The sequence below is a fragment of the Acomys minous genome (genome assembly GCF_964271855.1).
Source record: "Acomys minous genome assembly, chromosome: 2".
Classification (NCBI taxonomy): Eukaryota; Metazoa; Chordata; class Mammalia; order Rodentia; family Muridae; genus Acomys; species Acomys minous.
In genome coordinates this window covers 11,650,947-11,662,064 of record NC_140484.1, presented here as the reverse complement: position 1 = coordinate 11,662,064, position 11,118 = coordinate 11,650,947, and positions in this window count along the sequence as shown.

The following is an 11,118-nucleotide window of genomic DNA, read 5'->3' as shown; positions in this document are numbered from 1 at the left end:
TGTTTTATCATCTTTTGAAAACCAGCTTTTCCAGTGTGACACACTTTAGGACTGACAATAACAATAACTGAAAACGTGCTGCTGTCTTCAAGCACTGGCACTACCTGCCCATAAGGGCTGATAATTATGAACCCAGGACTCAAAGCTACAGAATCCAAAGTGAGTTCTCGGGTGGTCTCTTTTCTAGAAGAAGATGCTGAGAACTGGGCAGGATAAAGAGAGTGCCCAAGTTGCACATTATTAGTGGTGGCACTCGATCCTCTGCCCTACAGTCGGCTGTGCCTCTGATCTGTCAGTAAGAGCTCATCTCTAATGAAGCTTCAGAAACACTGACAGACTTGCTGGGAACTAATGTGGATTTTCTGTCTTTTGTCAAGGCAGAAAGCTTTGTTCTGTTTTTGAAATTGTTCACTCAAGTATTGCCTTTTTTCCTCGCAAGTTTTCTCAAGTTTCTACTCTAATTCCTCTTTAAAATTACTTCTGCCCGTCACCACCGGCACACCGTACAATCTGCAGGGAATAAATCACAAACTTACAAATGTATAAGATGAGAGTAACTGACTCAGAAGCTGCCAACATCTATTTTTGTTCTGCTTTAGCTCCAGCAGATGGCTTCGGAATTAACTCACGTAAGAAAATTAACCTGATGCACAGAATAGCAGCATTTCAGGGCTGGAAGAGACCAGGGTGCTTTCACAACTATTCAATCAAAGTGAAAAAGAGGAGACCGGCATAGAGAAGAGCATAAAACTAAGAGTGGACTTTGAGGGTTTTGTTTAAGCAGGTGCTACTCTGTAACCTGAATTCTAGGCTGAAGGCAATGCTGTGGGGTTACACTAATGCTAGAGAAGATAGAGAAGCCATCAAAGCAGAGCATCCTTGACTTCTCTGACTTAGTTGCCTTTATGGCATTTATACCCTCCAGGTCACCCTTCCAAGGGTTCAAGACCACCCTAGGCAATTTAGTAAAGCCAGCCTCAAAACACAAAAGTCAAAAATGAAAAGCTAAAAGTCCCGGGATATGGCTTTGTGGAAAATCACTTGCTTGAGAGCAGAGTATGTGGGGATGTCGGGCTACAGGAAAGATATAGATGAAATATTAGTTGCACTATCAGGAAGAAGTGTCTTAGTGCTCTCAGCCTCAAGAGGTATATGCAGGAAAGATACTTCCTGACCCCTACCTTGTTCAAGGATACGAAGAAGATAGATACAAACTCCTAGCTCATTCTTGAAACATAATTCTGCTTCTGAACTCCTCTGCCTGCATTTCTACGACATTTCATGGTTTTGCCACATACAGGCACATGCAGTTTAAAATGATGTTCTGGGATGCTTCAGTGACTTCTAGTAGAATAAATGCAAATAAATGTAGATTTCTGTTATTATCAGCCTCATCAAAACAAACAGGCAGAAGCAAGAACATTATTAGAGTTTGATACGAGTGTATATTTGAATGATTTCCCCAGAGAACTGGGGAGAGAGCTCATCTTGTTCCGTTTCCTATTGAGAGAAGCATCAATTGCTTTTTGTGGAATTACCTGCGTACACCACCTGTCAGTCCCACATCCAAAACCCCCACGTTCAGACTGTTTTCTCTCCATAGCTACTCTCTTCGTTCCTCTAATATAATTTCAATAAGTGGTATACTGGAGTAAAGGTATTTGGGCATAAAGAGGTAATAGGAAGGATGGATAACATAATAAAACATCACCGGAAAAATAGCTTCTAAAAACAGAACTTACATGATGGAAGATAAAATGAAGAATAATTCAGATTGCTAGCATTCTGAGACCTATGTATTTTCATGGTGTTCCACATTACTTACCCTTAAGTATGGTTGGCTGTACCTCTACCTGTTTTGTTCCTTAAGTAAACAACAACAAATTCTTTGCAGATAATGTTGTATTCAATCCAATCTTCTTGGAAGTCCTGCAATATTCGCTAGCAGACAGAACACCATTAATAAATGAATACTGATTGAGTAATTCCTAATCCAGTGGAGGGGGGGGTGGAATTCATTCCCTGGGGCAGGAGATCTGGATTTTCACAACACTTCGCAATCCGTTGGAGGAGTTGTTAAAGCCGATTGCTGGGCTCCACCCCTAGAGTTCCTGACTCTGAAATGAAGTTGAAAATTTGCATTCCTAATGAGTTCTTCTATGACGCAAACCTGAATACTGAGGTAAGAATCTCTGCCTCAGAGTCAGAAGCCAACTGAGAACTTGAAGCCTACAAATGCTTTCACTGCCTACAGCAGCAGCTCCTTGGCACCGCCCAGTTTGCAGAGCTGGACTCTCAGCGCTGGTTCACCTGGAAGCCATTGGTGCATAGCACTTCGTTCAGCCACTCCCCTCTAAGGGAACATCAGATCTCTGGAGTGACCTTAGACTCTCTTACTGTTCTCTATGCTCCACCAAAGAAAGAATCAGTCCTCACAGTAAACTGGCAGACCTCTGCAAACTAAGACTCAGCGTGAAGCAATCCCATCGCTTTCTCTTTGCCTCTGGTGCTTCACACAGCTTACCCAGACCCCTCAGTCCCGGCTCCTCTGAGAGGCTCTTTGCTCAGATCTTCCTGCCTAAGGGGATGGAGAGTAACAGGGCTTATTAGTTGTGTCACACTTTCAGTCTTAGGGCTGTTTCACCAAGCTGCCCTTTCAAGCTTTGGTGAAGCAGAGTTCCTCAAGATCTCTGGGAAGAGAGAAAGTTTACTGGGCAGAAGGCAGGCTAAATGAGAGAAAGCAGGAACAAGGCTTCATGTTAGGAATGGATGGAGAGATCTAGCTTGCCTCTTAAATAATTTACACTAATCATTGAACCACTGAAGTGTTGCAGCATATGCCTTGCCAATGAACGCTTTGGGGATGTTCCCCATTGGAAGAGAAACAGAATAAAAGGAGAAGTGAGATGCAGGCCTGGATCCTGGCATCCTACTCATCTCGTTTTCCCATAGTCTATAAATTTGTTTCTGTCTCTTTTTTAAACTATAATTTTTACCACACTATAACCAATAACTTCACTTTATGATTACCCCGGGCTCTACTTTCCTAACTATACCTGGTTTAGTGACCTCGGGAGCCCCCAAATGTATGTGGCTGCAAGTACAATGCCAGCTGCCTGGCTCTCTTCCTACGCAAGCCTCAATAAAGGCTTTGTAATACTCAGGATGACCATCTAACGTTTCTATTACTGTGCTAAGACAACATAACCAAGGCAACTGGCAGAAGGAAGAATTTACCTGGGGCTTGCAGTTTTAGAAGGCTAAAGTACGTGGCCAGCATTGCAGACATCAGGGCAGCAGGCAGCAGGCAAGCAGGCAGGCAGGCTGGCAGGCAACAGGCAGACAGGCAACAAGCAGACAGGCAGGCAGGCAGGCAGGCAGGCAGACAGGCAGGCAGGCAGGCAGGCAGGCTGGCAGGCTGACAGGCAGGCAGACAGGCAGGCAGGCAGGTAGGCAGGCAGGCAGACAGGCAGGCAGGCAGGCAGACAGGCAGGCAGGCAGGCAGGCAGGCTGGCAGGCAGGCAGGCAGGCAGGCAGGCAGGCAGGCTGGCAGGCAGGCTGGCAGGCAGGCAGGCAGACAGGCAGGCAGGCAGGCAGGCTGGCAGGCAGGCAGGCAGGCAGGCAGGCAGGCTGGCTGGCAGGCAGGCAGGCAGGCTGGCAGGCAGGCTGGCAGGCAGGCAGGCAGACAGGCAGGCAGGCAAGCAGGCTGGCAGGCAGGCAGACAGGCAGGCAGGCAGGTAGGCAGGCAGGCAGACAGGCAGGCAGGCAGGCAGGCAGGCAGACAGGCAGGCAGGCAGGCAGACAGGCAGGCAGGCAGGCAGGCAGGCTGGCAGGCTGGCAGGCAGGCAGGCAGGCAGACAGGCAGACAGGCAGGCAGGCAGGCAGGCAGGCAGGCAGGCAGGCAGGCAGGCTGGCAGGCTGGCAGGCTGGCAGGCAGGCAGGCAGGCAGACAGGCAGGCAGGCAGCCAGGCAGGCAGGCAGGCAGGCAGGCAGACAGGCAGGCAGGCAGGCAGGCAGGCTGGCAGGCTGACAGGCAGGCAGACAGGCAGGCAGGCAGGCAGGCAGACAGGCAGGCTGGCAGGCAGGCTGGCAGGCAGGCAGGCAGACAGGCAGGCAGGCAGGCAGGCTGGCAGGCAGGCAGACAGGCAGGCAGGCAGGTAGGCAGGCAGGCAGACAGGCAGGCAGGCAGGCAGGCAGGCAGACAGGCAGGCAGGCAGGCAGACAGGCAGGCAGGCAGGCAGGCAGGCTGGCAGGCTGGCAGGCAGGCAGGCAGGCAGACAGGCAGACAGGCAGGCAGGCAGGCAGGCAGGCAGGCAGGCAGGCTGGCAGGCTGGCAGGCTGGCAGGCAGGCAGGCAGGCAGACAGGCAGGCAGGCAGGCAGGCAGGCAGGCAGACAGGCAGGCAGGCAGGCAGGCAGGCTGGCAGGCTGACAGGCAGGCAGACAGGCAGGCAGGCAGGTAGGCAGGCAGGCAGACAGGCAGGCAGGCAGGCAGACAGGCAGGCAGGCAGGCAGGCAGGCAGGCAGGCAGGCAGGCAGGCTGGCAGGCAGGCTGGCAGGCAGGCAGGCAGGCAGGCAGACAGGCAGGCAGGCAGGCAGACAGGCAGGCAGGCAGGCAGGCAGGCAGGCAGGCAGGCTGGCAGGCTGGCAGGCTGGCAGGCAGGCAGGCAGGCAGACAGTCAGGCAGGCAGGCAGGCAGGCAGGCAGGCAGGCAGACAGGCAGGCAGGCAGGCAGGCAGGCTGGCAGGCTGGCAGGCAGGCAGACAGGCAGGCAGGCAGGTAGGCAGGTAGGCAGGCAGGCAGACAGGCAGGCGGGCAGGCGGGCAGGCAGACAGGCAGGCAGGCAGGCAGACAGGCAGGCAGGCAGGCAGGCAGGCAGGCAGGCAGGCTGGCAGGCTGGCAGGCAGGCAGGCAGGCAGACAGGCAGACAGGCAGGCAGGCAGGCAGGCAGGCTGGCAGGCAGGCAGGCAGGCAGGCAGGCAGGCAGGCTGGCAGGCAGGCTGGCAGGCAGGCAGGCAGACAGGCAGGCAGGCAGGCAGGCTGGCAGGCAGGCAGGCAGGCAGGCAGGCTGGCTGGCAGGCAGGCAGGCAGGCTGGCAGGCAGGCTGGCAGGCAGGCAGGCAGACAGGCAGGCAGGCAAGCAGGCTGGCAGGCAGGCAGACAGGCAGGCAGGCAGGTAGGCAGGCAGGCAGACAGGCAGGCAGGCAGGCAGGCAGGCAGACAGGCAGGCAGGCAGGCAGACAGGCAGGCAGGCAGGCAGGCTGGCAGGCTGACAGGCAGGCAGACAGGCAGGCAGGCAGGTAGGCAGGCAGGCAGGCAGGCAGGCAGGCAGGCAGGCAGGCAGGCAGGCAGGCTGGCAGGCTGGCAGGCTGGCAGGCAGGCAGGCAGGCAGACAGGCAGGCAGGCAGGCAGGCAGGCAGGCAGACAGGCAGGCAGGCAGGCAGGCAGGCTGGCAGGCTGACAGGCAGGCAGACAGGCAGGCAGGCAGGTAGGCAGGCAGGCAGACAGGCAGGCAGGCAGGCAGGCAGGCAGACAGGCAGGCAGGCAGGCAGACAGGCAGGCAGGCAGGCAGACAGGCTGGCAGGCTGGCAGGCAGGCAGGCAGGCAGACAGGCAGACAGGCAGGCAGGCAGGCAGGCAGGCAGGCAGGCAGGCAGACAGGCAGGCAGGCAGGCAGGCAGGCTGGCAGGCTGGCAGGCAGGCAGGCAGGCAGACAGGCAGACAGGCAGGCAGGCAGGCAGGCAGGCAGGCAGGCAGGCAGGCAGGCTGGCAGGCTGGCAGGCTGGCAGGCAGGCAGGCAGGCAGACAGGCAGGCAGGCAGCCAGGCAGACAGGCAGGCAGGCAGGCAGACAGGCAGGCAGGCAGGCAGGCAGGCTGGCAGGCTGGCAGGCAGGCAGGCAGGCAGACAGGCAGACAGGCAGGCAGGCAGGCAGGCAGGCAGGCAGGCAGGCAGGCTGGCAGGCTGGCAGGCTGGCAGGCAGGCAGGCAGGCAGACAGGCAGGCAGGCAGGCAGGCAGACAGGCAGGCAGGCAGACAGGCAGGCAGGCAGGCAGGCTGGCAGGCAGGCAGACAGGCAGGCAGGCAGGTAGGCAGGCAGGCAGACAGGCAGGCAGGCAGGCAGGCAGGCAGACAGGCAGGCAGGCAGGCAGACAGGCAGGCAGGCAGGCAGGCAGGCTGGCAGGCTGGCAGGCAGGCAGGCAGGCAGACAGGCAGACAGGCAGGCAGGCAGGCAGGCAGGCAGGCAGGCAGGCTGGCAGGCTGGCAGACAGGCAGGCAGGCAGGTAGGCAGGCAGGCAGACAGGCAGGCAGGCAGGCAGACAGGCAGGCAGGCAGGCAGGCAGGCAGGCAGGCAGGCAGGCTGGCAGGCAGGCAGGCAGACAGGCAGGCAGGCAGGCAGACAGGCAGGCAGGCAGGCAGGCAGGCTGGCAGGCTGGCAGGCAGGCAGGCAGGCAGACAGGCAGACAGGCAGGCAGGCAGGCAGGCAGGCAGGCAGGCAGGCTGGCAGGCTGGCAGGCTGGCAGGCAGGCAGGCAGGCAGACAGGCAGGCAGGCAGGCAGGCAGGCAGGCAGACAGGCAGGCAGGCAGGCAGGCAGGCTGGCAGGCTGACAGGCAGGCAGACAGGCAGGCAGGCAGGTAGGCAGGCAGGCAGACAGGCAGGCAGGCAGGCAGACAGGCAGGCAGGCAGGCAGGCAGGCAGGCAGGCAGGCAGGCTGGCAGGCAGGCTGGCAGGCAGGCAGGCAGGCAGGCAGACAGGCAGGCAGGCAGGCAGACAGGCAGGCAGGCAGGCAGGCAGGCAGGCAGGCAGGCTGGCAGGCTGGCAGGCTGGCAGGCAGGCAGGCAGGCAGACAGTCAGGCAGGCAGGCAGGCAGGCAGGCAGGCAGGCAGACAGGCAGGCAGGCAGGCTGGCAGGCTGGCAGGCAGGCAGACAGGCAGGCAGGCAGGTAGGCAGGTAGGCAGGCAGGCAGACAGGCAGGCGGGCAGGCGGGCAGGCAGACAGGCAGGCAGGCAGGCAGACAGGCAGGCAGGCAGGCAGGCAGGCAGGCAGGCTGGCAGGCTGGCAGGCAGGCAGGCAGGCAGACAGGCAGACAGGCAGGCAGGCAGGCAGGCAGGCTGGCAGGCAGGCAGGCAGGCAGGCAGGCAGGCTGGCAGGCAGGCTGGCAGGCAGGCAGGCAGACAGGCAGGCAGGCAGGCAGGCTGGCAGGCAGGCAGGCAGGCAGGCAGGCTGGCTGGCAGGCAGGCAGGCAGGCTGGCAGGCAGGCTGGCAGGCAGGCAGGCAGACAGGCAGGCAGGCAAGCAGGCTGGCAGGCAGGCAGACAGGCAGGCAGGCAGGTAGGCAGGCAGGCAGACAGGCAGGCAGGCAGGCAGGCAGGCAGACAGGCAGGCAGGCAGGCAGACAGGCAGGCAGGCAGGCAGGCAGGCTGGCAGGCTGGCAGGCAGGCAGGCAGGCAGACAGGCAGACAGGCAGGCAGGCAGGCAGGCAGGCAGGCAGGCAGGCAGGCTGGCAGGCTGGCAGGCTGGCAGGCAGGCAGGCAGGCAGACAGGCAGGCAGGCAGGCAGGCAGGCAGACAGGCAGGCAGGCAGGCAGGCAGGCTGGCAGGCTGACAGGCAGGCAGACAGGCAGGCAGGCAGGTAGGCAGGCAGGCAGACAGGCAGGCAGGCAGGCAGACAGGCAGGCAGGCAGGCAGGCAGGCAGGCTGACAGGCAGGCAGACAGGCAGGCAGACAGGCAGGCAGGCAGGCAGACGACTGGCAGACAGGCAGGCAGGCAGGCAGGCAGGCAGGAAGGCAGGCAGACAGGCAGGCAGGCAGGCAGGCAGACAGGCAGGCAGGCAGGCAGGCAGGAAGGCAGGCAGACAGGCAGGCAGGCAGGCAGGCATGGTGCTAGAGCAGGAGCTTGGAGCTCACATCTGGAGACGTAACCTTGAGGCAGAGAGTGGTGGCTAGGAATGGCAGGAGAGCTTTGCAACCTCAATGCACACCTCAAACAGTGTCACACCTCCTAACCCTTCCCAAACTGTTCCACCAACCCACATATGAGCCTGTGGGGGCCATTCTCATTCAAACAACCACTCTGACATCTTTCTTACACCCCAAGTTCACCGCTCTGTGGATCTTGCTGCATTGGTTCAGTTGGTGTTCTTCATCCTGTCTGACATGCTTTTTTTTTTGCTTTTTTTTTTAACAGCACCCTGGCTGGCTGTTGATTTGTCTCCTTCTCTCCATTCCTCATGCCTGTGAACTTACAGCTCCTACTTAGGATAAAAGTATGCTCTTTACTTAGATGTTGTGCATGGAAGATGAGCAGTCCATGTGGGTCTGTATTTGTGTCGAATGTGTTAGGATTTTTGTAAATGTATCTTTTGTTTGCCTGATGTGATTGCCATCTCAGAGGCTTACTGTCTCCATCTGGTAGCCCAGGCCTAGTCCTGAAAGCTTCTAGCCTCCTCTGTAAAGTCTTATCTAGGCCTAGAATGTTTTCAGCCTCTGAGACTTACTGCTGGATAAGATCACCCTTTCTAGCACTCTGAACTCTTGCTGGCTGGTTCAACTCAGCTGTTCTGGCTCGAGCTCCTCTTCAGGCTGATTCAAATTGGCTTCTCTCTCAGCCATAGACTGAGTTGCTCTGTTTAACCTCAAACTAACTTTGGCAATATGTTCTAATCTTCTGGCTCCTTCTTATTCTCTGGCTTGTTCTGTGTTCATCTGTCACTAGCTCTTTTTTTTTCCCTCCTCTTTGCAACTGTCCTGTACAATTGTCCTGGTAAAATTGCCTCTCTCTCTCTCTCTCTCTCTCTCTCTCTCTCTCTCTCTCTCTCTCTCTCTCTCTCTCTCTCCCTCTCTTTCTCCTTCTTTTTACGTCACCACTACTTCCTCTTTCTTCTTGATAGAGGTGGGCATATCCTAGTCTGTCAAATCCTTCTCTTATTCATCACTTTGTCTTTCTCTCAATTAGATATGACATTCAAACATGGCTTCCTCCTTCGAACTTTACTTTCATTGTTTAGGATTAAAGGTATGTACTAAGACTAATGGAATGTCTGTATTCCCGCCAGAGTAGTCATGTTGCTGTATTAAAATCCCTTTATAGATTGCATCTTCCTTTTATGAAATAGGACTTGATCTTGTTATCTTCCAGATTAATGCAGCTGAGTAATGTGTTTGGTCTTTGGTGAGTGTTAAATATACAATTACAATTTGCTGACTTCTTCAAATCCCTTTATCCCTATTTCTTCTGCCCATATACACATTACAGTCTTTCAGTAATAAGTTACTCAATGTATTTCTAGAGGCCTAGTAACTGTCCACTCTAGGTACTCCCATACTTGCCTACACTTATATTAAAAGTTCCAGAGTTATAAAATGCCTGCTTTCTAATTGGTAGATTACAACATCTTGGGTCTGCCTCATTCCAAGAAGTATTTCTCCTTACCAACTCTACACTGGTTCTGGATTAAATTCTCCAGAAATTTAGGAAATATAATCTTCCCAAGATTACACTGCAAACTACCTATTGGAGAGATAGTTTTTTAAGTACATTAAATTAATCATTCTTTTATATTGCATGCGGATAGCAAAACCCAGAAAAATCAATCTTCCTAGCATTTGAGCAGCATTTGTGCTGGTGAATTCCAGCCCCAAATTGAGGGCTTGAGCTCTCTCCTGGCTTTTGTTGCCTTTTCACCCCTAACAAAGCCTATCCCATATGACATACGAGGTGATGATAATTTAGATCTTTTCACTGGCTGAGATGAATCTATTTTAAATGAACAGGGATTTTTATACTGCTGCTGCCTTTTAGGTTTGCAAAGGAGAAACTGCCTAGAACACCCTGCTTGCTGCTCCCGCAGGAGACAGGACCTTATGATTATTTATAAGAAGTTCCTGCAACTGTTTTAACTAACCACATTTTAATTTAATGCAATTCGCATTTCCATATTTATTGTGCTCCTATCATGTTTTATGAAGAGTGTGAACATGGAAACTAGATGTAACTGATACTTAGTTTGTATGTACAGTGTATTTTGCCTAAGAAGCTCTCCTGCTGAGCACAAATATAAAACAAGTGCAAATAAATTAAACTACACAATGGGCCCCTGGAGTGCCCCAATCCAGCTGAGCAAGCTGACCCTTTTTTCTTTCAACTCAGAGATTTCTCTGCAGAAACAAACTGATTTTAACCAAATCCCCGCCGCCCCCCCTTTTTTTTTATTTCAGGCTTCCTAATCTGGCTCAATTCAGAACTGAAGGCATGATTCCAAGTCTGCTACTTTCCAGCCCAAGAAGAGACTTGGAAGGAAAGGAAATTAGAAGAGAAACAATATTGTAGGGCCAACTCATCCATCTTAAAATTGGCATCAGGAAGATTCTGATTTGCAAAGAGGATACTGTCTTGCGTAGCATGCAGGCAGGGACCATTAGAGATATTGGAATGAAAGGATGCTTAAGTTTCAGACACATTCAATGAGACAAAAGGATGCACCAAGGTAGAGCTACAAATTATCATACCAGTTTTCACTTAGTGATTACCTAGGACAATAGTGAGAAATGAATACTTCATGCCAACATAGCTGCAGGGTGACATTTTCTAGTTATTGCACATACAAGAATTTTATAGCTATCCTATATTGTGGTTCTTGTCACCTTCAAAATTAAAATTCAATGTTCTTTTTCTTTTTCAGAGTATGAATTCAGATATAAAATACTAATCTTATTTTCCTCTTCATTGAGACTCTTTTCTTTCTATGAATAAAAAAGAAAACAAGCTGCAATTCTTTTTCATCAGAAAAATATGTTCAACATAAAATAAAAGTTTTAGACATAGAAAGTGAAATATTCCTTTGTTCAACTTGTTATTTTTAGATTAAAGTGAATGGTTAAAGATATCATTTCCAATACCTTCAAGATATTTGTATTAGTTAGTAATCAGGTGAAACTAAACTATCTGGTCTTCAACCCCATCAGAGACTTGAAGGAATAAAATTAATTACCTGAGTATACAGCGGGTGCAGGTTAGAAGCTTCCAAATGAGACGTCAGAGATGGTTTGCTGCCTGAACAGTCACCCAAAGTTCTCTATAATGTGAGAGCATTATCTTCAGACTTCTGGCCCAATATATCTGACAG